This window comes from Phyllostomus hastatus, unplaced genomic scaffold, assembly GCF_019186645.2.
Source record: "Phyllostomus hastatus isolate PE091 unplaced genomic scaffold, TTU_PhHast_1.1 phas_contig_1, whole genome shotgun sequence".
Taxonomy (NCBI): domain Eukaryota; kingdom Metazoa; phylum Chordata; class Mammalia; order Chiroptera; family Phyllostomidae; genus Phyllostomus; species Phyllostomus hastatus.
Genome location: NW_025333498.1, coordinates 11,098,515 through 11,121,863, shown reverse-complemented (window position 1 = coordinate 11,121,863; position 23,349 = coordinate 11,098,515). Strand labels below are relative to the sequence as shown.

The 23,349-nt window shown below is 36.1% G+C and overlaps 1 long non-coding RNA gene across 8 annotated transcripts in view; it reads left to right on the top strand.

Annotated features, from left to right (window-relative positions):
- LOC123807250 overlaps positions 1-23,349 on the top strand; it is a 269,462-nt gene that overhangs the window by 186,280 nt on the left and 59,833 nt on the right. For 5 of the 8 annotated variants that reach the window (XR_006783630.1, XR_006783617.1, XR_006783623.1 and 2 more), the window contains 2 exons: positions 575-767; positions 12,163-12,254. This is a non-coding gene — a long non-coding RNA (uncharacterized LOC123807250). The remainder of the gene's footprint in view (positions 1-574; positions 768-12,162; positions 12,255-23,349) is intronic. The other 3 variants (XR_006783650.1, XR_006783620.1, XR_006783626.1) reach the window with 1 other exon arrangement.

Here is a 23,349-nt window from a genome sequence, read left to right as displayed (position 1 = left end):
GTAATGAACCACTTAAGCTCCTTTAAATCTGCTTGGCTTGAATTTTTCATAAGGAATCTTCAGATTGAACTTAAAAAGGCCTCTCGAGGCCAAGAAGCCAAGCCATGCACATGCCATCAGACTTCACCCATATCACCTACGTATTTGTGGTTAACTCCTCTCGAGATGTACAACCTGTGCTGAGGTTCTTTCTTTGCATCTTCCAGTAAGCAACTTTGAGCCCTTGTCTGCATGCCTTGTTTAGCTGACTTGTCACTTGTCTGGCTCTGCTTACTTGTAAAGAAGACATTTCATAGGGCATTGACCATACACTTCAAGATCCCAACCTTATTATGATACAGGCTTTAAGAGGTGGTTTACCAATGCTTGGCTGCTGAATCCAAAAGTTTTGTTTCTATCTCTCACACCCTTCTCATCCAGTTGGCTAATGCCTTTGATGAGAAAAGCACCCCACTCTCCCATCTCCAACCTTATTGTTCTGCTTCACCATGGCTACCACCATGCTATTGTTGCAAAATTAGAAGATGAAGATTTTTATTTTGTTTTATTTTTTATTTCTTTTGCATGGAATAAGGATATGTTCAAGCTGGACATAATAGAGACAGTTACCAACCTTCAGTAGCAGCTCCATTTTGTTAGGGGCTAGCCAAGAGAGCATGTGTGTGGTCCTTGAGAGCGAATACGAACACTTTTAGTAAAAAGGCAACCTGCAAGTAGCCCCTGGGGAATGAAGCAACCCTAAAAGACATTTTCTTCAACACTCAAAGGTAGGAATCAAATTCAACATGCTTTATTTATTGGTATTTAATATCTATATATGATAATGTTACCATAAAGTTAACCCTTATGACCCTTTTTTTTACCTTTTTTTATTGATGTTTGAATACAGTTGTCTCCATTTTTCAACCACTATGTTTCCCCACCCTACCCATGCCCACCTCCCACCTCCCACCCTCACTCCCACCCCACCTTGGCTCCATCCACAGGTCCCTCATTCATGTTCATTTACATCCCTTTCCCTTCTTTCCCACATTATTTCCCTCTCCTCTCTCCTCTGGTTACTGTCAGTTTGTTGTCAATTTCATTGTCTCTGGCTATATTTTGTTTGCCAGTTTGTTTTATTAATTAGGTTCAACTTATAGGTGTGATCATAAGGTATTTGTCTTTCACTGCCTGGCTTACTTCACTTAGCATAATACTTTCCAGTTTCATCCATGCTGTCATGAAAGGTAGGAGTTCCTTTCTTTCTGCTGAGTAGTATTCCATTGTGTAAATGTACCATTGTTTATTGCTTTATGACACTTTTTAATTCAGGTTGTCTGGTATTATATTAAGGATATGAAAATGAAGAGGATACAGTCCTTGCCTTCTAAAGTTTAAACTCAAATATATTATTTCTTAATGGTGACCCTGTTTTTGAGTGTTTCATGGGTGAGCAAGAGAAAGCCACAGTAGAGATTTTAGATGGCTTTCAGTGTTTTGAGGGATAAAGGAAGTTTAAAAACTAAATAATCTGATCAAATATTATGAAATTTTCTGAGATTACTGTCTGGGACTTCAGGGTAAAAATAGCTAACTACATGGCTTTAAACAAAGATTAGTGATAAAAGTAGGTGGGACTAGCTACGATATATGAAAATAAATCTTGATAAAATTAAGGAAACTACTAATATATTTTTAGGGGCATTCATTCTATCAGTCAAGTCAGCCATTATTTATTCTTGTAAATATGATCTTGCTAGTACTTAATATTTTCAGTAGTTTATATAAGAGATAAGAACTAATCATGTAAACACCAGACTCACATACTGTTCATTTCCATGGGAAGAACTAGTTTCTGAATCAAACACAAAGATTAGCAGAGGGCCTCAGAAATGAGGCCAGTACAGAGAGTGTCCTCAAGTGAAAACTTTACACCTACAATGCTATTCTCCCATTTTGTCATCTTCTATCAATTTTAATGTCTTATGTCTCATCAGAGAGCACTTATATGCTGACATGTTCCCTCCTGGTGCAAGATGCCAGCTACTAAAATATAAATCACTGCAGAGAATTGTTGGATTTAGAGCCAATTCTTCTAATCGAAAACAACAGCAATGTTAATTTCAGCTTGAGAATGATGGCTTTTGTATGGTGATATAATGGTACAGACTATAATGGTGTCAACTACCGCAATAAAATATGCTTCAAATGGGCTACCTTTTTTACATTTAGACTAGGATGACTTCTGTCACATTTCTCTTTTTGGCATGGAAACTGACAATCTATTAAATAAATATTAATCCCTAGCAGTCTTCAAAGCAGGCTCATCCATATCAGGATTTTAAATAACTTCATTAATTACTTAACTACCTTTTCCCTAAATTCCTAAGGGATCTTTTGATGCTCATGCCTCTAATGAGTTACCAAGTGATTCATGACTTCAACCTGTTATCATGCAAAATACATTTCCAGTTGGAAATCTTTACAGATGGTTTTGCCAGAAAGCAAGTAACCGCTCTAGGTGGTCAAGAGGCAAATTTCATTTATGCAGTGTATAAAGAAACATGATTACATTTAACATCAGAACTCTAATGTCTCCAACAATTCAATTTGGGCAATACATGACCAAACGAGGAATTCCATTTGAGTGATAAAATACAACCTGAATGATCTGTGGGTGAATTATCCATTACTATAGAAGTAGCTATGGCTAGTTTTTAACTTCCCTGAAAATTTTCATATCATCTATCCTACCTTTAAAAGTAAACATTGAAAACACAGAATTTTTTTATTAACCAAGATGAGGCACAACTGAGAAAAGAATATATTTTTCAAAAGCCATGTATCTGTTTCTCTCCCCTTGAAAGATATTCAGGCACTGAGTATTTTTTTTTAATTTTAATAAAATTTATTTTATAATATACATATACATATTTATTTGAAGTATTGTAACTGGGAGAATTATCAGTCCCTCCATTCTGTCACATTCTGGACTGGCTACTCTCTTGGAGTAATGCTGAGCCACCATGTTAGGATTTCCTTTTGCTTCTGCCCTGTGTTAAGTCTCCAGTTTCCAACTTTGTGCAAGCTAAATACACAAGGAGGTCTAAAAGAAAGTAGTCTTCCTTTTAACCTTCTTTTACAGGAAGATATCTTTGAGCCTGAGGCCTCATTAGAGATTATACCTTCTATTGTCTGGAAAGATAGTTCAAGGGTAATTGCTTAACTCAAGCAATCCTCTTGTTTATAGTCCCTCTCTTTACTTTCCCCTTCATTCCCTGATGTCTCCAAATCACAAGCCTTTCTGGGATTCTCTGGTATGAATCATTCCACTTTCCTGGAACATGCAGATTTCGACTCTATCTTCCCAACATTAGTGGCACTGGCTTCTCTCTCTCTGTCTGTGTCTCTGTCTCTGTCTCTGTCTCTCTCTCCCTATCATGTGTGTGTGCGCGCACGTGCACGCACGTGTGTGTGGATGATGATGGTGACCACTGTCACTTTAGGAGTGTTAAGGTCTAGAGCAGTGATAAACATTTGTTTAGTCAGCCATGATTACTAGATATTGGCAATCATCTAGCCTTGTCTTTTTGCCAGAAATTTGGGGAGTCAACAACCGGTAGATTTAATTTGAACACAAAAATTTTCAATCTATATGATCGAAATGCCAATATTTCTTTTTAAATGGATCTTGAGAGTATTATGCTAAGTGAAATAAGTCAGACAGGGCAAGAACCAAGTAATTTCATCCATATGTAGGATATAGAACAAAAAGTTACAAGTGAACCAACAAAACAAACAAATACAAGCTCATAGACACAACAGAAGGATGGTTACCAGAGGGGAGGGGCATGGGGAGGACAAAGAGGTCAAGGGGTCAAATACTTGGTGACTCAAGGCAACTAACTCTCAGATGGTGAGCACGCAGTAGAGTGTACAGATGTGACACCCAAAATTCATACGTTATTAACAATATTACTCCAATAATATTTTTAAAAAAGGAAAACACAAAAAAACAAAATAAAAGTAAAAACTTCTTTAAAAAAAAGTTGCAGTCGTATAGCTCCTCAGAGCCATGGCAGGTCCACAGAACTCCCCTGGAGACCCACCAGGAGGAAGGAGGGAAAAAAGGCTGCTAGTGTGTGGAACTTGGGGCTTCCAATCCCATGGCCACCCAAAACCTGAGAAGTTTCATTTGTACCTGTTCCAGATATTATATTTTGTATTAGATTATAAGTGAAAAAAATTTCAAAGGTACAAAATGTTTGAACCCAATTAAAATCAAAATACAATGAAGCATAGACCATCAAGATCTCTAGAGAATGAGTGGTGGAGTTTTACTTGGCTACCGCAGCACCACCCTGTATGAGCAGAAATGCTTGTTTCAATTGTCCTTTCTTTGCCGTCCCTTCTGCACAGGCCCCAGGGCAGGCGTCTGGGCTGGCATGCAGGGACAGTCACAGAGGGGGTTCTTCATACCGTGCGGAGATGTCGAATTGGGACACAAAGTAGTGGAGGAGTTCCTCAGATTACAAAGCTGCTCTTGATAACGTGTGCATTGTATCTCCCCCCTCTTTTTACTCCTTCTCTTGTGTTCTTCACTCTTGCAACAGCTTATCCAGATGTTCATTTTTTTTGCATTAACTGTCTAGCATATTCACATACCACAATCAAATAATTCTTTTATCTCATATGGTAAATTGTTAATTAGCCCACATTCCCCCTATATCATCAGATACTTCTATGTAATCAGTGTTCACTGAAAGGTCAACATATAGAGCCATTTCAAAACTGTATTTTCAAAAACCTAGACTTTTTTTTTTATCAGAGACTAATTAGTGATATGGGAAAATAGTTCCTATATGTGCCCTTTTTCATAAAGAACAAACACAGAGGTAGGTAAACACTTTATTTTGCAAAGCAGCAAATCTATGGCTTTCTTGTTGGGAGTGTTATCGTTAAGGAAAAAACAAGCAGTTCCCATTCATAAGTCAGTTCTTTCTCCCTCTCTGGTCAACATCAGAACCCACCTGTATCTGTGATATTTGAAAGGCAAAGAACTTATTTCTGATTCAATTTTTGGCCAACTGTTTTAAATCTCATGTTTATTTTTTTATTTTTAATAGGAAATGAGAACATACTTTTTAATGGTAAGTTCTCACCCTCCTCCCCCATGGCCATGGCCCTCGTCCCTCAGTCTCACTGAGCTTTCAGTCTCATACAGGAGCTCTCCCCCTACTGCAGTCACTGGAGGATGCCGGATTAAATTCTCACAAACACGGAACAGATTACAGTAGTTTAACCCAGAAGTTTTATTCCCCCAGTCAAGAGTTTCCTCAAATAGTCTTCCAGCATCAGCATTACTTTGGACTGGGCTTCCTAACCCTGCTAACAGCCCATGGCATGGCTCTCTTCCCACATGCCCCATGCATCCGCTTCTGTGCTTTTGGTCTTGTCATCCTGCCCACTCAGAATGCCCTGGTCTCTCATTCCGTATCAGAATGGTTCCCATTGTTTAAAATTTAGCTCAAATTTTTTAAAAAAACTTTAAACTACAATTGACATTCAATATTTATATTAGTTTCTGGGCTACAGTACAGTGGTTACATATTTAAATAACTTACCAAGTGGTCCTCCCAGTAAGTCCAGTACCCACCTGGCACTGTACACAGTTATTACAATATTGTTGACTGTATTCCCTATGCTGTACTTCACATCCCTGTCACTATTTTTTAACTTTTTAATTTAATCTTTATTGCATTTTTTACCTTACCTTTTTGTCCCTTTATACACCCCTCCCCCAGCAATCACCATACTGCTGTCCATGTCCATGAGTCCTTTTTCATTTTTACTCAGTCCCTCACCCCCTAAACCCCCCCTCTCCACTAGCTGTCATCTGGTCTCCATCTATGAGTTTATAATATATAATTTCTCAAGTCAGAAAACTTAGTGGACAAATATCATTTTTTTAAGCCCAATATATGGAGTATTCAGAGACAACTCAATTTTTACAAGACAATACTTGTAGACCTTGGAATAGCATCAGATTTTAAATTTTTAGGTTCATGGCATGAATTAAGCTTGCCCTCATGTCCTCTAGGGGAGAAGTACATATACAAATTGACCATGTTCATAATTGCTGCAGTACAGTCAAGTGATAATTGATGCTCTTCCATGTAAAGGCATAGAAGTTATTTGAGAAAATTGTATGATATTGGAAAAAGATCCTTATAAATAAGTAGAAAGTTCTTTTGACATTTGGTAACAAATTTTGCCCATAGGTTTTTAATAGACTACCTTTATTCTCCTAAAACATATAGCGATAGATGCAAGTTCTGGAATGCATTTTCTTTTTCTTCAAATGCCACTAATGACCTCTTCCAGGAGTCAGGCCCTCTGCATGCCATCAGGTGCTCCTTGCCGTGAAAACGCTAGTGTGTTCTGGCTGCTGCCCGAACCACTCCCTGCACTGTATCGGATTCCATTTCAGTGTCCTCCCTTTTGTTTTTTACATCTTTCATTTGAAATAGAGAATATGGGGTTTTGTTTTCAAATGGCGTGTACAGTGTGGAACAAAAGTAGGTTTACAGTAATTCATATGGACAATAACTCAATAATTAATAATAATACAAGAATGAACTCTGTTTCACTTACTTATTATAACTAAACCTACTTTTGCCCCACCCTGTATATGAGTAGGTTAAATCCTTTACCAGAACCCAAATCACAAAGCAGTGTATTCTTAGTTAGGTAGCATAAATGAAAAGAAAAAGAAAAAAGAAGAATCTTTCAGGTATCCAGAAAATATACAAGTGCATTGAAACTAAAATGAATCAGCTTGAACTATACCCCAAGTCACATTTATAGCCAATGCCACAATACAATTCATGCTCTGATTGCCACATTCTTGTGCAGTTCTGGTAATATCATATTGTGGCTTTAACTGCGTACCTTAACTGCCTACAAATGGTGACGGTTGAAACTATTCAAAAATTTGGGTTTCATGGTTTTTGTGTTTAGTGGTGCAACGGAAAGAAATAGATTGTGGTCTCACTATCCAAACCCCAGGCAGCTACAGATTAAGTATTCTAACATCTGGGTGACTGAGCATTTTGAAGGACAAATTGTCTTTTCTCATACTTTTTACAAAAGACTAAGGCTAAATAAAAAGAAAATAAAGATAAAGATCAAACCAATTAAATAAATATTTATTTTTAGAGTAAGACTTCACCTTCTGTTCTAATAATATAAATTGGTGCTAAAGGATTTGAAAAAAAGCGTAATGAAACTGGAATGACTTTTAAAGCCTAATTATTAGATGGGCAAGTTTAAGATATGGATTTTTTTAGTTATTTAGCAAGTATTGATTAAGTACTCATATAATTCAAAGGATTGTCTAAGGTACTTCGGTATTTTGAAATAACTAAGCATAAATCTCCATCCTCTCTTCCAACATTCTCCCTCTCCAACATTCCCCACCTCTAGCAATTGGCATCCTCCTCCTCAGGTCACTTTGGTCAGGAATGTGAGCACCATTCTTGATTATTACCACGATCTCAGCCTTGAAAGTCAATTAATCTCTGACTTTTATACTTCCGTAAGAGTTTATTAAATCCTTCACTTTCTCCATTCCCGTTGCAATACCTCTGCTGATCCTTCCATCAATCAAGTCCCCACCTTCTTCAGTCCTCCATACTGACACCAAGGTAATTTTCCCAAAACACAAATCAGAATGGATCGTGTAAGTTCAGACCCTTTAATGGCTTCCCATTATCCTAAGGATAAACTTCAAAATCCTTATGATGGTTTACCAAGCCCAGCTAAACCTTGACCCTATCTACCCCTCCAGGTTGACCCACTGAAACACTGTGTGCTCCAGCTGCCCTTCATCTTTGACTGTGGTAACACCGAGAATGTACCTGGCACCTTCGGTGTCCCAGGCTTCTGATAAACTGCCCTTTGCAGAGAGTGTTCTTCCCACCGCCACCCACCTCCACCTTCCCATAGCCACTATCCTCTGCCCTTGCCAGTGTACTTACAATTACCCATCACATCCTCAGTTTACTCACAATTTCCATAATGAGAACTTTTTTGACTCTTATCCTCATGTCTCTTGTTGGAGCAGGGGACAGTTGTTGCAGTAGGTGCCCCTTCATTTTTATTTGTAAGTCTCACTAAGTTACAAGTTTGTTGTTGAGAGTATAAATATTTGTTTACCATTTGGCTTATATCTCCAAAATATAGTGTGATATCTGGTACTTAATGAATAGCTATTGAAGAAATTAATTAGTAATAGACATTTTATATATTATTCCACAAAATGTTTTTTAAAAGGAAGCATAAACTATCATAATGTTAAGAGACAAATCAGCCACACTAAACCTCTCTAATACTATTTGTAAATAGTTCTTTGATTCTGTTCATACTGGGTTTTCTTTACCAAACAAACTTTAACCCAGGCAAGCTAAAAATTATGACAGCTAACATTTATTAAATCCATACTATCTTTCAGGCACTGTGGTAAATTCTTTACTAATATATCTTAGTTAATCTCAATTACTCAGTCCAAAAACATATCAATCATCCATCCACTTATTTTTTTTTTTGCAGCTTTATTGAGGTATAATTGACAAGTAAAATCCTAAGATATTGAAAGTGTACAACACAACAATGTCACATACATATGTGTTGTGAAAGGATCCCTCCATTCTAGTTAACACAGCCATCGCCTCACATATTCAAACATATTCAACCTTTTCTTTTTTTTTGGTGAGAACATTTAAGTTCTACTCTCTTAGCAAATTTAAATTATACAATATAGTATCATCAACTGCAGTAACTGTGTTATACATTAGATTTTCAGACTTTATTCATCTCTTAACTGAAAGTTTGCCCCGTTTTACCAGCCACTCCCTATATCCCCCACCTCCAGCCCTCGGCAACCACTTTCTACTCCGTTTCTCTGAGTTTGACTTTTTAAAAACTTATTTATTAGATTTCACATATAAATGATACCATTTGTCCTTCTCTGTCTGGCTTATTTTACTTAGCATGATGCCTTTCAGGGTCATCCATGTTGTCAAAAATACAGGATTTTTTAAGGCTAAATAATATTCTATTGTATGTGTATACTATGTGATAGATACATACATACAATATATTCATCCATTTGTTGACAGACATTTAGATTGTTTCTATACTTTGGTGTTACAGATAATACTACAATGAACAAGGGGATACAGATAACTCTTCAAGATAATGGTTTTGTTTCCTTTGGATAAAAACCTACAAATGGAATTGCTAGATTATATGGTAGTTCTATTTTTAATTTCATTGTGGTTGTACCAGATTACATTCCCGTCAGTAGTGTACAAGAGTTCCTTTCCTTCACACCTCAGCTGCATTTGTTATTTTTTCTTTTTCATAAAAACCACCTTAACAGGTACAAGATGATTTTTCATTGTAGTTTCGATTTTGCATTTCCCTGATGGTTAGTGTTCAGGCACCTGTGGGCCATGTGTGTCTTCTTTGGAAACTGTCTATTCAGGTCCTTTGCCCATTTTAATTGGGTGATTTGTTCTTTTGCTGTTGAATTGTATGAGTTCCTTGTATATTTTGAATATTAACCCCTATTGGGTATGTGGTTTGCAAATATTTTCCCCCATTCTATAGGTTGCCTTTTCATTCTGTTAATGGTTTCCTTTGATGAGCAAGCATTTTAGTTTGATGTAGTTTCACTTGCTTATTTTTGCTTTTGTTGTCAAATTTAAAAAACATGGCCAGGACCAATGTTGAACAACTTATCCCCATGTGGGACTTGTGTATGGAAGCACTGTTGGCTATCAGAGCCAGGTGATCTGGGGATCTGTCTCTTGGTTGGCAGCTGCAAAAGCTGGGGTGCAGACATGTGTACGAGCTCCTTCCATAGAGACACTGGTGAGCTGGCAGAGGCTTCAGTAGATAGCCGTGGAGGTGTCCACCAGTTTTCTCAAGTCACCGGGAGGATTACAGCAAGCCCCTAGGTGTGTGCTAAGTTATAAACTTAGACCTCAGGCAGCAGCTTTCAAAGTATGCAGATGGTCCCATTCATAAAAGACTGGAAGAGGGGTGGATTTTGCCTGTTTTCTCAGCACTGAACCCTGGAGGAATAGCTTTAGTAAGGATTTGCATGCCTGAACAATTGCTTCTTTGTTTGTTATATAGTCTTGTGGGTCTCATAAAGCAGGACTCATTGGCTTTCAGAACAGGTGTTTTGGGAGCCTGTCCCTTTGTTAGGAGTCTTAAAAGTTGGAGCCTAAATATGGTATCCAAACCCTTCACTCCTCGGGAAGAAGCTGAGTCAGGAGTGCTGGGGCTTAGGACAGGAGTGTGGCTCAGCCTGACCTGCATGTTTTGATGTGGGCATTTTATCATACATTCTACGTGTGGGAGTTACTCAGCTAGTTTCTGGCTTTCTCTCTGAGATCATTGCACCAAGTATAGCTGTACATTCAGTGCGTCCATGGAGTGAGGGGAGTTCAGGAGCCACCTGTGATGCCAGCTGGGTCAACCCTCTCATCCATGCCTTCACTCCTTTCTATTTCCTCTCTTATGACCCTGATCTAAGCTACCATGGCTTCTTTATTTTTCTTATAGGTCAGATTTATTAAGATAATCTACATACAGTTAAATTCTCATGTTCTATTCTGTAGTTTGATGAGTTTTGGCAAATGTAAACACTTGTGTTACCACTACTATGACTAACATTCAGAACATTGTCATTGCCACCAAAAGTTCCCTTTTAGTAGCCATCCCAGCACTCTGCCCAGCCAGGGGTAATATCTGTTTTATTTTCTATCCCTACAGTTTTGCCTTTTCAAGATTCTCACATAAATGTAATCTTGAAGCATGTATTCTTTAGTAACTAGCTTGTCCTGGAATATAATGTTGGTGCATGCTTTAGTAGTTTATTCCTTGTTAGAGCTGAATAATGTTAGATTTTGTGAATATACTATAATTTATTTATCTCTTTTCCAATGAATAGATATCTGGATTTTTCCAGTATTTGGCTACCATGGAAAAAGTTGCTATAAACATTCTCAGATAGGTCTTTGTATGGACAAATATTTTATTTTGAGTAAATATCTGGAAGTGGAGTTGCTAGCTCACATGGTATGTGTATATTAAATGCTACAAGAAACTGGTATACCATTTTGCACTCCTATCAGCAGTATGCAGATGTTCAAGTTGCTCTACATTCTTGTCAACACTTGGCATTTACAGTTTTTTATATGTTAGTAAATACATGTATAGTAGTATCTCTTTGTGCCTTTAACTAGTAACTAATGACATTGGGAAATTTTCATGTGCTTATTTTGCCACCTGAATTTCTTCTTTTATGAAGTGTCTATTCAAATCTTTTCTCAAATTTTGGAATACTGTATTTGTCTTCTTTTTATGAAGCTGTAAAACTTCATTGTATATTCTAAATCAGTTCCTTTAAGAGGTAGGTGTTTTGCTAGCAATCTGTGGCTTGATTCTTTTCTGAACAGTGTCTTTCAAAGAGTAATTTTTAATTTTGATGAAGTCTAATTTATCAAATTTTTATGATTCATGCTTTTCTACTGTTGTCCTATCTAAAAAATATTTGACTAATCTAAGCCCATGAAGATTTTCTCTTAAAAGTTTTATAGCTTCAGGTGTCTTACATACGGTATGAAGTAATGCTAATTATATTTTTTTTATAAGACGTTCATTTTCTTACAGGCCATAGCTCTTTCCGCTACACCAGAATTGTTCCTGTTTTGTAGAAGCTGATAAGGTCTTACTATTTAAACTTATTTATATTATCCTGAGCCCATAATTATTTACCTCAATGGTAAGCACAGGCCAGAACTACCAGGTTGACTTCTTCCTAGACCAGAGGTGTCAAACTCATTTTCACCAGGGGCCACATCAGCTTTGTGGTTGCCTTCAAAGGGTCAAATGTAGTTTTAGGACTGTACAAATGTAACTACTCCTTAAGTGTTAAGGAGTTAAAATTACATTTGGCCCTTTGAAGGCAACCACAGGCTGATGTGGAAATGAGTTTGACACCCCTTCCCTAGACATTATAAGTCACTAATTTTGCAAGTTATAGGCTAGTCATCATTGCTTAGATGCAATGTCACTGTGTATGATTATGCCAAATCATTGTTATAGGACCAATGGGTGCTGAAACAAGATGGTGCTGGCAACATGATGAGAAATTACATCCAATGACGTAGTCCAGTCCCTTCTTTTGAATATTCATGGTAAGTGATATCAGAAATGCTTTCACAACTCTCCTTATAGAAGGTGATATCTAAAGTCTTAATATTATATGGAAAAGTTACCATTTCCTGTCAGAACGATAAGATACTAAATAACAAAAAATGCATAACAACTTATTTTACATATATTTATTGCTTTATTTTTTAAGATGCCAATGCAGATTTCATTAATGGTATATACAGAATTTAGTTTGATTTTTTAAGTTTCCAGAAGGCTGAAAGTAAAGTGGCCTCTGGCTAAAAGTCTGTTTGGGTTTCTGCTTCCCTCCCACAGACTTCCTCTACATATACACTGCCTTTACTCCACATGGATTCTACAGATTTTATCTGAATTGCACTGAGTTGCACAGACATATCTACCCTAGGGAAGTCTGACTCTTTTAACATTCTATTCACCACTAATGTTCCTTTTTCATTTGGGCTTTTAATTTGTATGAATTCCAAATTACTATTTATTCTGATAGAAACACTACTAATTACACAAAGCATGTTAATAAAGAATGGAAATACCTCAGAGCATCTTCCCTGTGGTATTCTAATACCTAGTAGCTTTAAAATAGCATTAAGGCACTTTAATATCCCATGCTATTAAAACCCTTGCCACATGGTGTTTTCTAATGTTGAGCAAACTTTAGATTAAAGGGAATATGAAGAGGTCTAATCCTTCAGATCCTTCTTAAATTTAACCAACTAGAAAACTTTAAGCAAATATATTAACTTGCTGCTGAGGGCTTTTTTTCTTAAATAAGTCACTATAGTTGTACTAAATACAGAGTAATAAACTTGATTTTCTTGATACTGATGCTCCTCAAAGTCTGTTATTGAATCCCAGTCTTGTGTGTATATTACCATAGTAGATTACAATTGCCATAATTTCTTCCCCTTCTCATATCCACACCCTTTGCTATGTGGTTTCGCACTTTTTCTATCAAGAGGCGAAGTATGCTTGTTGCCTCCTGAGTCTGAGTTCAGGCATGTGACTGTTTTTGTCCAATAGGATATCAATAAATGGGATACAAGCAGCGATGTGAAGAAGCACTTCTGAGATGTAGTTTATTCTCTTGTGCTTGAACCATTGCCATAAAACTTCAGGCCCAGATTAGCCTGCTTGTCCCAAGATCAGGGTGAGAGACACATGAAGTAGAGCCAGGTTGACCTGGCCAACATCAGCCCAGATGCTGTTCAGACTCATGAGTGAACCCGGCATAGATAAACCAAACCCTACAGATATGTGACAGATATTTATTGTTGTGTAATCACTGAGGTTTGTTGTTGCTTATTACACAGGTATTTTCAGGACAAAACCTGATACAATCACCAATCAGGTTAAAAAACCTTTTGAGGACAGTGCCTTTGTTTTATTCATTTTGTCTAGCACTCAGTAGAGACTTATTTAATGAATATTGGATGGCTTTATGAATAAAGATCAATTGAAAATAATTTTTCTCAATTTCTTTTTTGGTATCCTGAGAGAACATGCTAATATCCACAATTGAATGCCTCAAAATCTAATACCAGAGGCCAATTCAATGAACTAACCTGTAATTAACCATCCTATTTTTCCTCCCAAGATCTTCAGGGATAATTTCCTTGAGTCTCTGCTAATCCCCTGATATGGTTAGTGCTTAATAACTCTTAACAATAAGAACTTCTGCTGATAAGGTTAAGTAGCCATCAGTGAATGATCTACAGACAATAGATGAGTACTGAATGGAAAAAATTTTTACACCCCAGCTCTACGAGAAGCAGCATTTATCTCAAGGCAGTTGAGAGCAGTTGAGGAGTGAGCCACTTTTAATCTCACCTCCTCCTGTTCCTTTCCCCAAATAAATATCTTTATCCCCTTCCCTATTAAATCCTATTCTTAATAATGGATCTAAATAGCAGCTAAATGAGAAATCACAGGTAATGTTACCTTTCATGAGGAGATTTGCATATTAGCATTCATTCGTTTTCTGGCTAAGCCAAGGTATCTCGCAGTAGCCCACTATAGCCTAATAAAGAAATTATCAGCTAGAGGTCTTGGAATTCGAGATCAACAAGAAAAATATACTTTGATTCAGCTTTTTAGCAAATGCAGCTAAAGAAACTTCATGAGCATACTGTTTAAAGAGCAACAGTAGTCTCCACTTCCTAGTTGAGTCTGAGTGACTCAAAATCTGGGATTTGTTTTCTAAGATTGTTTCTTCCAGTGGTATATATTTACCAACTCCTCTTTTTCTTATTTATTTTGAAATAACTTATACTGTAAAAATTACCTCAAGAATCCTTAGAAACAGAGCATGTGAACAAACAGTCAATGGTTGCTCCTGTTACTCTGTTTTTGTGGCTGGTGTGACAGTCATCTTCGTGCAGCTCTGTGATCATTTGTATGATCTACGCCCAGAGTCATTCATCATCAGGGTCTCTATTCTTAACTGCTACTATTGAAGCACTGTGTTTATTGGTAATTCTAGATGACAGATGGACATGTGCTAAGAGGATGTGCATGGACATCTGGCTTTTCTAAATATCCCACAGTAAGCGAATAAGTGGAATTTCAGAGAATATCTACACTGCTATGTTTAAGGTTTCCGTGCACATTTTGTTTAGCGTTACAAATTGACTGTCTAACAGAATTAGGTAGGGAAAATATATATCCAGTCCATGATGATTCGTGAATAATTGACTAGCCACACAGGTGCATAAGATTTCAGATGAGATTTCCTTCTTTTTGTGGATAATATGTATTATTAAAAGACTGTAAGCAAAAGTCCCAGAGATTCCTTGTCATTTTTTTAGACATTCCTTGTCATTTTTATAATAAAATTTTATGCATGATTTATCATACAACTAAAGTTTTCTAAATTCCTCGCCATCATGATATTATTTATACTGCAGTTTCTCCAAGAAAGTAGAATTTTATAATTTATCCTGATATTGTCATACTTAAAACAACACCAGCTGTATTTTCCTCTGTTCCAGAGGTGCTGGCATGGCAGTGTACTTAGTAATCCTCCCTTAAAGCACTCTACACCTTCACCTGGTACTCTTCATCATATAATTTCAATGCTATAGCTCATATAATGATATGTTTTACTTTTGTCACCCCAGCACTAGATTATAAACTATGAGCAGTCCAAGTTCATAGAAGAAGTTTAACTATCCCTAACACATACTATGTCCCTGGAACAAAAATAGGTGATCAATACGTGTTTTTGCATTAAGGAGTGTATAGACAGAAGGGAATGGGGAATCCTATGCTTTCTTCTACTCATTGTCCTGCTGCCTTTCCTAGTGCTGTTGTGCCTAGCGGGGACCCTACCAGGAGGCAAAGAGAACCCAGCTACTAAGCTCCTCTACTCTTTTCCAAACCCCTGCTCAGTCCATACTCAATTCCACCCCTTTGGCTCTAGCGTCAGATGTCCTGCCACTACGGACATGTACAAATGGGGACATCTTTTATTCTGAGTCAAGCAAAGTTTAGTGTACTGCCAAAAATGTGCTGCCTTCACACGTGGCCATGGTCACCCTCACACCCTCACATAACAGACACTCAGACCCACTTAGGGAAAGAAATATATTCTGGAAAACTATACCATTTCAAGTACATTCTTAAACTTCTGTAGCTGACTACAGAGAGGAAAATTTGGTACTTTGTACAATTCTCTTGAGTGCCACCATTAGAGAAAAAAATGGGGTGATTGGAATACTATTCTAAAGAATTTTGTATTTTAATGTTTTTTCTCATTTTAACATACAGTACAGCTATAAAATAAATCATTAAAATCTATATGTAACATAGTAAGTCTCAGAGAAAAGAAGCAAGGAATTTAGCAAACAGTGAAAATAAATAAAAATGAGCATTGACCAATATTTAAGGAAATGCATGTCAAAAATTGTTTTTTAATAATAAAATAATGTTAAACATTGTTGAAGACAGTAAGCAAGTCTAATGATGGAATATAGGCATGATAATAGCTAAAGATTCAGAAATTGAAGCAAGAAGACTAACAGGATATAAAAGCTAAATGTTACATAATAAAGAAAATTACATATTTATGATTTGGTGATTGAAACAACACAATATTTTAAAGAGATGGCAGAGGATTAAGAAAGTAGAAGTGGCCAATTATAATTTTAAAGTCATCAACAGCTACTGGGTCCTTACCTAGATTACCCCACTTTGAGTTTCATAATAACCTTTGAAAGGACCTTCTCACTTTCTAATCTCCCCCACTCGTTCACCAGGCTCCTTTCCTGAGTGCGGTTGAGTTGCATTCTTGTTCATGTGTTCATATCTTTCAGTCCCCATTGAATGCCGACTGCTTTCCATAAGGTCTTCTCTGATAACTAGCCAGAAGTGATGTCTCCCTCCTCTAAACTGCTGTAGAACTTAGCACTGCTCTTGCTCATGACTCTTAGAACTTTCTACTTTGTAGTATATTGACTAATGCATGTTTTTACAACTTTCTTACTGGTTCAATAGAGTCACTGTGTCAGGAATTGTGATACTCATCATGTGCTACTTCATATGTTAGATCACCATTTTTATGTTTATCAGCCCCTCTCATTCAAGATTGTAAACTCCTCAAGAATAAGGATCACATTTTATATACTTCAGTACCTGTTTTCATTTAGTACTTTATCTATATTCAGTAGTTATTGCCACATCCCATATAGTGTTTCACAAAAATCTGTTCCTTCTACTTTTTCCTGAGGTATCTACCCTAAGCATCTAGAACACTGTCTGGCACATAATAGGTGCTCAATACATATTTACTGAATGTGGTTGAATAAATGTTCAGTAAAAGTTGATGTTGAATGACTCTGAGTAAAAGGTTCACCCTTTTGACGACAGTTTCCAGGAGCTGATTTCTTGCCTATGAGAAGTAGAAAGCAATATGTAGTTCACTCAGGCCCACGCAGCCGCAGGCAGGTTAACTGGACTACTTACATAGGCATGTCCTCTGCGATCCTTATTTCACTTTATCTTTGGCACACTTCCTTTAGGAGCCACGCGCCAGGTCAGACTGGCCTGTGGTTGGAACTGCTGAGCCATTCATGCTGGAAGTCAATTGTGCCGTTTCCCCTGCAGCCAAGGGATTTTTCTCTGTCTGTCCTGAGTAGGTATCGTCAACATGCTTCCTCCTTCAGCATTTTCCTTTTTCATGTGATAATTTTAATGACCTTAAATAAGGTGGATAACTTTGTCTTCCTTCACTTATTATTAATAAGCACCTGATAATTCATGTAAACTTGGAGGTGTGTACATTCTGGAGCAGGTTTCTGTCTTCTCCAGGGAAAAGTGACTTGGCATCTGCCAACCCCCACACCCTATCATTTTAGTCGATAGAACCAAATTGAAGGAGTTAAAAAAAAACCCTAAAGAATCAGAATATATGGATCAACTTTCACCACCAAATTATGGGGACAGAAAATCTTTATAATAAACAAATAGTCTAAATTAATAGAAGTTCTCAGTGTACTTAATAATTTAAGAGGGCAACAATGTTGATGAGATGGGATTTTAATTAATGACATTTGCAAAATGCCACTGAGGTAGAGGTCACACTTTAATATTAGTTATATGACATTCTCAGCAGACAAGCCTTGACAGATTCTTCAAATTCCAAGAATTAGACCTCTCTTCAGAAGGAACCTGAAATTTCATGACAGTGGATCAACCATTCATATAATTTCTTTAGATGCTTTACTTTATCTCCACTGAAACTCAACACAGGGTGGTATCTTGACAGCAGAAGGCTATAACCCAAAGGGGAGTCACAAGTTCAGTTTCTTGCTTTCAAGCTCAGGAGAAAACAAGCCTTTTATCTATTTTGGGTTAATGAGAGGAACCAAACAATAAAGGAACTTCAGTTTTCTCTGCAAGCTGAGTCATTGTGAATTCCCTCCTCTCTATCACTAAAAGGGCTTTAGAGACAGACCTTTCCTGCCCTTCAAGTTAAAGTGACTGCTCTTTAAAATAAAGTTATTAAAATTCTGTCACTGTGTACCTCTCTGTGTTCCCTCCTCCTCCAAATATATTCTATACATAAACTCAAGTGTATTAATACTTTATATCTAATTAAAGTAACTACAGAAAAAGCCATGTCACAGTGGACATACATCAACGATGTGTTTCAACTTGAACTCTAGAGAAAAAAGATCTCAAATTATGTGGATGAATATGCAGTGAGTTTATGAATCTTTCAATCACAAGTTACAGTTCAGAAAGAAGGATAGGTACTCATATGAGAGAATAAACAAATAAAATGGAATTCTGTGTTACTGTCAAAGACACAGAATGCTTGTTATTCTTTCTGGCTATGGATTTATACAATCCAAACATCTAATTGAAAAAGTAATTTTGCCGTTATTATTGAGCAATTTTTAGAAACTTCCCACCATCAAAGATACAGAAGTTACTAGTTACTTAAATATATGTAATGTTATGTTAAAGTCCTCTGTGAGAAAATTATTTGTTATTAAAAATAAGAATTTATTTCCCAAAATGATTTTTGAATAATATGACCAGTTTATGACTCATCATTTGTTTGGAGAGAAATGGATGTTTTTCTAACTTGTAGCTTGAAACATATATTTACATCTCCAACTTAAAATTTAGATTAGCATATTTAATGCCTAAAAGTACCATCAAAAAGGAATTTTAGATAAATAACACAAAAATCATAGGAAACTAACATTCTAGATATTACAGTCTCAATGATAGCTTTGGTTTACAAAGTAGCACTGAAACAATCTTTCCTTGGTAGACTCATGAAAAGAAAGAACAGGTAGATTTGGATTTTATGGTTTCTGATATTGATCTGGACAGCAAAGCTATGGGATAAAAACTCCAGAAAAAACCATACAGTTCTTTTACGAAGGACCTGAAAAAGCCCCCAAAACTTTCCTCTCTAAATCCAATATATATGACATTCTATATAAGTTGACACCAAAGTTCAGTTAAGAAACCACGATTTTCATAAAGAAAGTTTGAATTCTAATCTTTTTCATAAAATATATCAATCCTACCTAAGTTTCTGGAACTTATACAATGAAATACAGAAATGAATTCAGTTTAAAAGAGCGTGGCCATGAAGAGTGTACTGGTAACCCTTACAAAGCTTCACAAAAACGTTGGTATTAAATCAACAAAAAAGTGTATCTTTGTTTACTCTTATTCTTATCATTATGTAATCCTTTCCTAGAATGAAATGTTTGCAACTTCTCTGCAGACTAAAATGTATTAAAGAGAAATTGTGGATTAAATACTCTCATAACACTTCTGCTTTAATTCAATTGGAGCCCTCTCAAAGAGTATTCATAATGAAAGATCCTGCATCTCTACACATTAACTTGTTTTCAGCATGTGGTTATTGGTCCACTAAAAATTTTAATCATGAGAGTTGATATTAGATGTTTTATTGTTCTGTTCTTAGGAGCATAATCATATAGAATTTTAAAGAAAGAATGTCAAGTTAAAGTATGCGGTGGTATTTAAACGAAGGGATATGTGCACAATTGCATCATAGCTTAGACAATAGTATAATCTTTGATTTGACTGTAAAAAAATACGTTTTAAAGTATCTGCATGTTATCTGTGCCAGAATTGAATAGAAGATGGCAAGAGGTCAAAACCACGTATCTACATGAGCCACTTATTTACATAACAAGTATGAAGTAGAAGAAATACTTCCTTTTCTAAAAGGGCAACATGAAATAGCATGGAGGGGTTTAGAAAGGCAGTTCTATGCAGAATAAAAAGCAGTAGTAAAATGGTTTATCTTTTTATGTAAGAAATTGTCAAGTTGGTTTTTATTTGCATAGTTGCAATCATGTCAAACAGAGGCCTTTCCCATTGATTTACATTCCATGGTCAAGTACTGACAAAATGCAATATAAACCACAGACAGTCGGTTTGGTGTGAAGGAAAGGGAGAAGGAGAGCTAGCAAAGAGAGAACACTGTTGATAAAAACAAACAAAAAAACCTCTTTGAGGCAAATGCTTCACTATTGGAGGTTCACATACCACTATGTAGGCATAATTATTATGTTTTAAAGTTTTAAAAGGTATTTGGTTGGCAACCTTAATTCCTAAAAACTCTTTATCTAATCTATTGTTTTGAAAGTAGTTTTAGCCAAATCATTGTTTAGGTAAACTGTTTTTTATTTCCATCTGATTTCTGGGTGGATGGCATTCCCTGTGAACTGTGGAGTCCAGAACTGGAGAGTAGCTATGGCTTCTGTGCAAGAAAAGAGAGCTTCCGTTGAGTGAAGAAAGTCATGTGAGGAACCAAAAGCCTTTACTGTACCCAAGAAAGAAATTACACTACTCTATTTGTCAGAATAGGTGGAAAAATATCCAAGCTAAATGTTTTTAATCATTTTAACTAGAAACAAAATTCCAATAAAATAAACCCTAAGAATACTATTTATATAATAGTTTTAAGTGACCTTGAATGTTTCTTTAAACTCCAATTTATCATGAACAAACCCATTCTGGGTTCATATGCAATGCATTAATCATCAACCATATAAAATAAACTGCATAATAAAATTAAATTAAATCTCAATTTACCAAAATATTAACATGCTAACAACTACCAACTTTGCTAAGTTACAGTGTAAAGACAAAATGAATAAAACACTAGAATCACTATACCAAACAATGTAATTGAAGTTAAAATGCTATTTTCTGTGATTCTTTTTAAAGAAAATAACAAGTTGTTTACTTTAATGCAGTGACATTTTATTTTGTGATTAATTTTAAAATAACATTGTAAAAACTACAAACTCATTTTAATTTGACAAGCATTTGGTAATTAATTTTCAAACAATGCTATGGGAACCCAGAAAGCACTCTTCCTTTGACATGTATTTTATAATTTATTTTAAAACAATGCTGCACAAATCTGCAAAGGCATAATTCATTTGGGAGTTCATTAATTATGCAAATGAGTTGCAATTAACAAATCTGTTCCTAGGATGGCATTTGCATAATAATGAACTTCATGTTTGTGACATTATTTAATAAGATACCTTTGTGCATTTTTAAACAAAACACTCCTGTGAATACTATATGATGAGATGGGGTTGAAAATGGACATGTAGTCAATGAGATTCAAAACTCTACCCAGAAAAAATGTTGTTAAAATAAACAGAATTATATATAATTCAAATAATAAATATGGATATTCTTTTTAAAGCACAGGGGTTTTGATTAATCTCAGCTTCCCTAAAGAGCATAAGACTCTAATTTACATTTATAAAGACCAATATACAAATTAGGCTTAAGCAAAATGAAACTCGCAAAACTATAAACTTAATTAATATTTCAAATGAAGGTGGGTCATACACTATACACAGGAATCTCAAACACACACATTTCAATAGGAAGAAAAATATAACATTGAGTCAAAAGACCCCTCCTTTCTCTGGGGTTATGGGAAAATGACCACAGAACTCAGTTGACATTCATTGATTTAATCAGTGATCATTTACTGAACATTTACAATGGACCAAAATATACTCAAGTTAAGGCAAATAAGAAGGTATATGTCTACTTTCAAGAGGCATGAAGCTTAATGAGAGACCCAGACATATCTACACCAAATTTCAGTGGAAGTTGAGAAAGAAAGAGAGAGAGAGAGAGAGAGAGAGAGAGAGAGAGAGAGAGAGAGAGGGAGAGAGAAATGCAAAGTGTTAACAGGAGCACAAAGGGTAAGAATAGCTAACTCAGTTTGGTGGAATTCAGGAAGGTGTCATAGATAAGGGATGACATATTTTGAAGGATAGGTAGAAGTTTACCATTGAGTAAAAAGATCAGAGGATTTGAGAAAAAGAAAACCACATATACAAAGTCATGAAATAGTAAATGAGAGGATGCGTTGTTGTTGTTGTTGTTATTTTAAATGGAGAAAAGATCATTGTGACTTGAAGCAGAGGATATGGGTTGGCGGATAAATGCAAGGCTGTCAAGTATCTTAAAGATTCAGTTTGACAATTGTAGAAAGATAATGAAAGTGGTGTTACTGTAGATGGGTTTGAAAGGGACAGAGCAATGGGTAATTTTCTCTGCTGCTTATCAGTAGCAATATCTCAAATAATTGGTGAGGTATGTCTTGAGTATAGGGTGAGTTTAGGTGAGTTTATGAGCCAAGTATTTGCCATTCCAATTGCTGTGCCTCTGGTGAACATAAGATCTTATAAATTTATCATATAGTTTTCCTAATTATTTGTCCTTTACTTGGACTTTTAAACTCTCTGGTCACATTTCAGTTTGAATACAAGGGATCCTTAGGAATTACTCCATGCCCCAACTGTACCAACTTTCTGCAGCTAGAGAATTCTCCAAACCTGGTCTTGCCTATTCTCCACTTAACTAAATTCTACCCAGCCTTCAAAACCATATCCTCATGGCTTTGAAACTTAAGTAAATGAATCATCCAATGGATGATTCTGTAAAACCTGTCTGAGTAGCTCAGTTGGGTAAAACACTGTCCCAATACTCCAAGGTTGTGTGTCAATCCCTGGTCAGGGAAAATACAAGAATCAACTGATGAATGCATAAATTAAGTGAAACAACAAATTGATCTCTCTTTCTCTCTCTCCTCTGACTTGTCCCACCACCTCTTCCTCTCTCTCTTAAAAAAAAAAAAAGACAGTAGCCCACTAGCTAAGCAAACTGGTGCTACCTTTGGAACCACTTGGTACTCCTTGGTCAGTTTTGTTCCAGTATCCCATGGTAAAAGAGACAAAAAGAAATGTTCATGAGACTAAACTTTAACAGCACAACTTCAACTCAAAGGCATGTTTCGTTTATTTTCTTTTGTTTTCATTTAGTATAAAAATACCCACCTTCTTCAGCTTCAATTCTTTTAATAAGCCTTTGTTTTTCTTCCATAATATGTTCCTGCTGATGGTCAGCAAGTCTTGTCATCTCTCTCACAAAAGCAGAAATAAAGAGGTGAATATTTACTGCTTCATGGCGATTCAACATCCATTCTCCATTCTTACTATTCTTTCTTTTGGGGAATTGTCTTTTTCTCCCCATTATGTGGAGTTTGAATGTGGTCACAAAGCTAGGCACTCT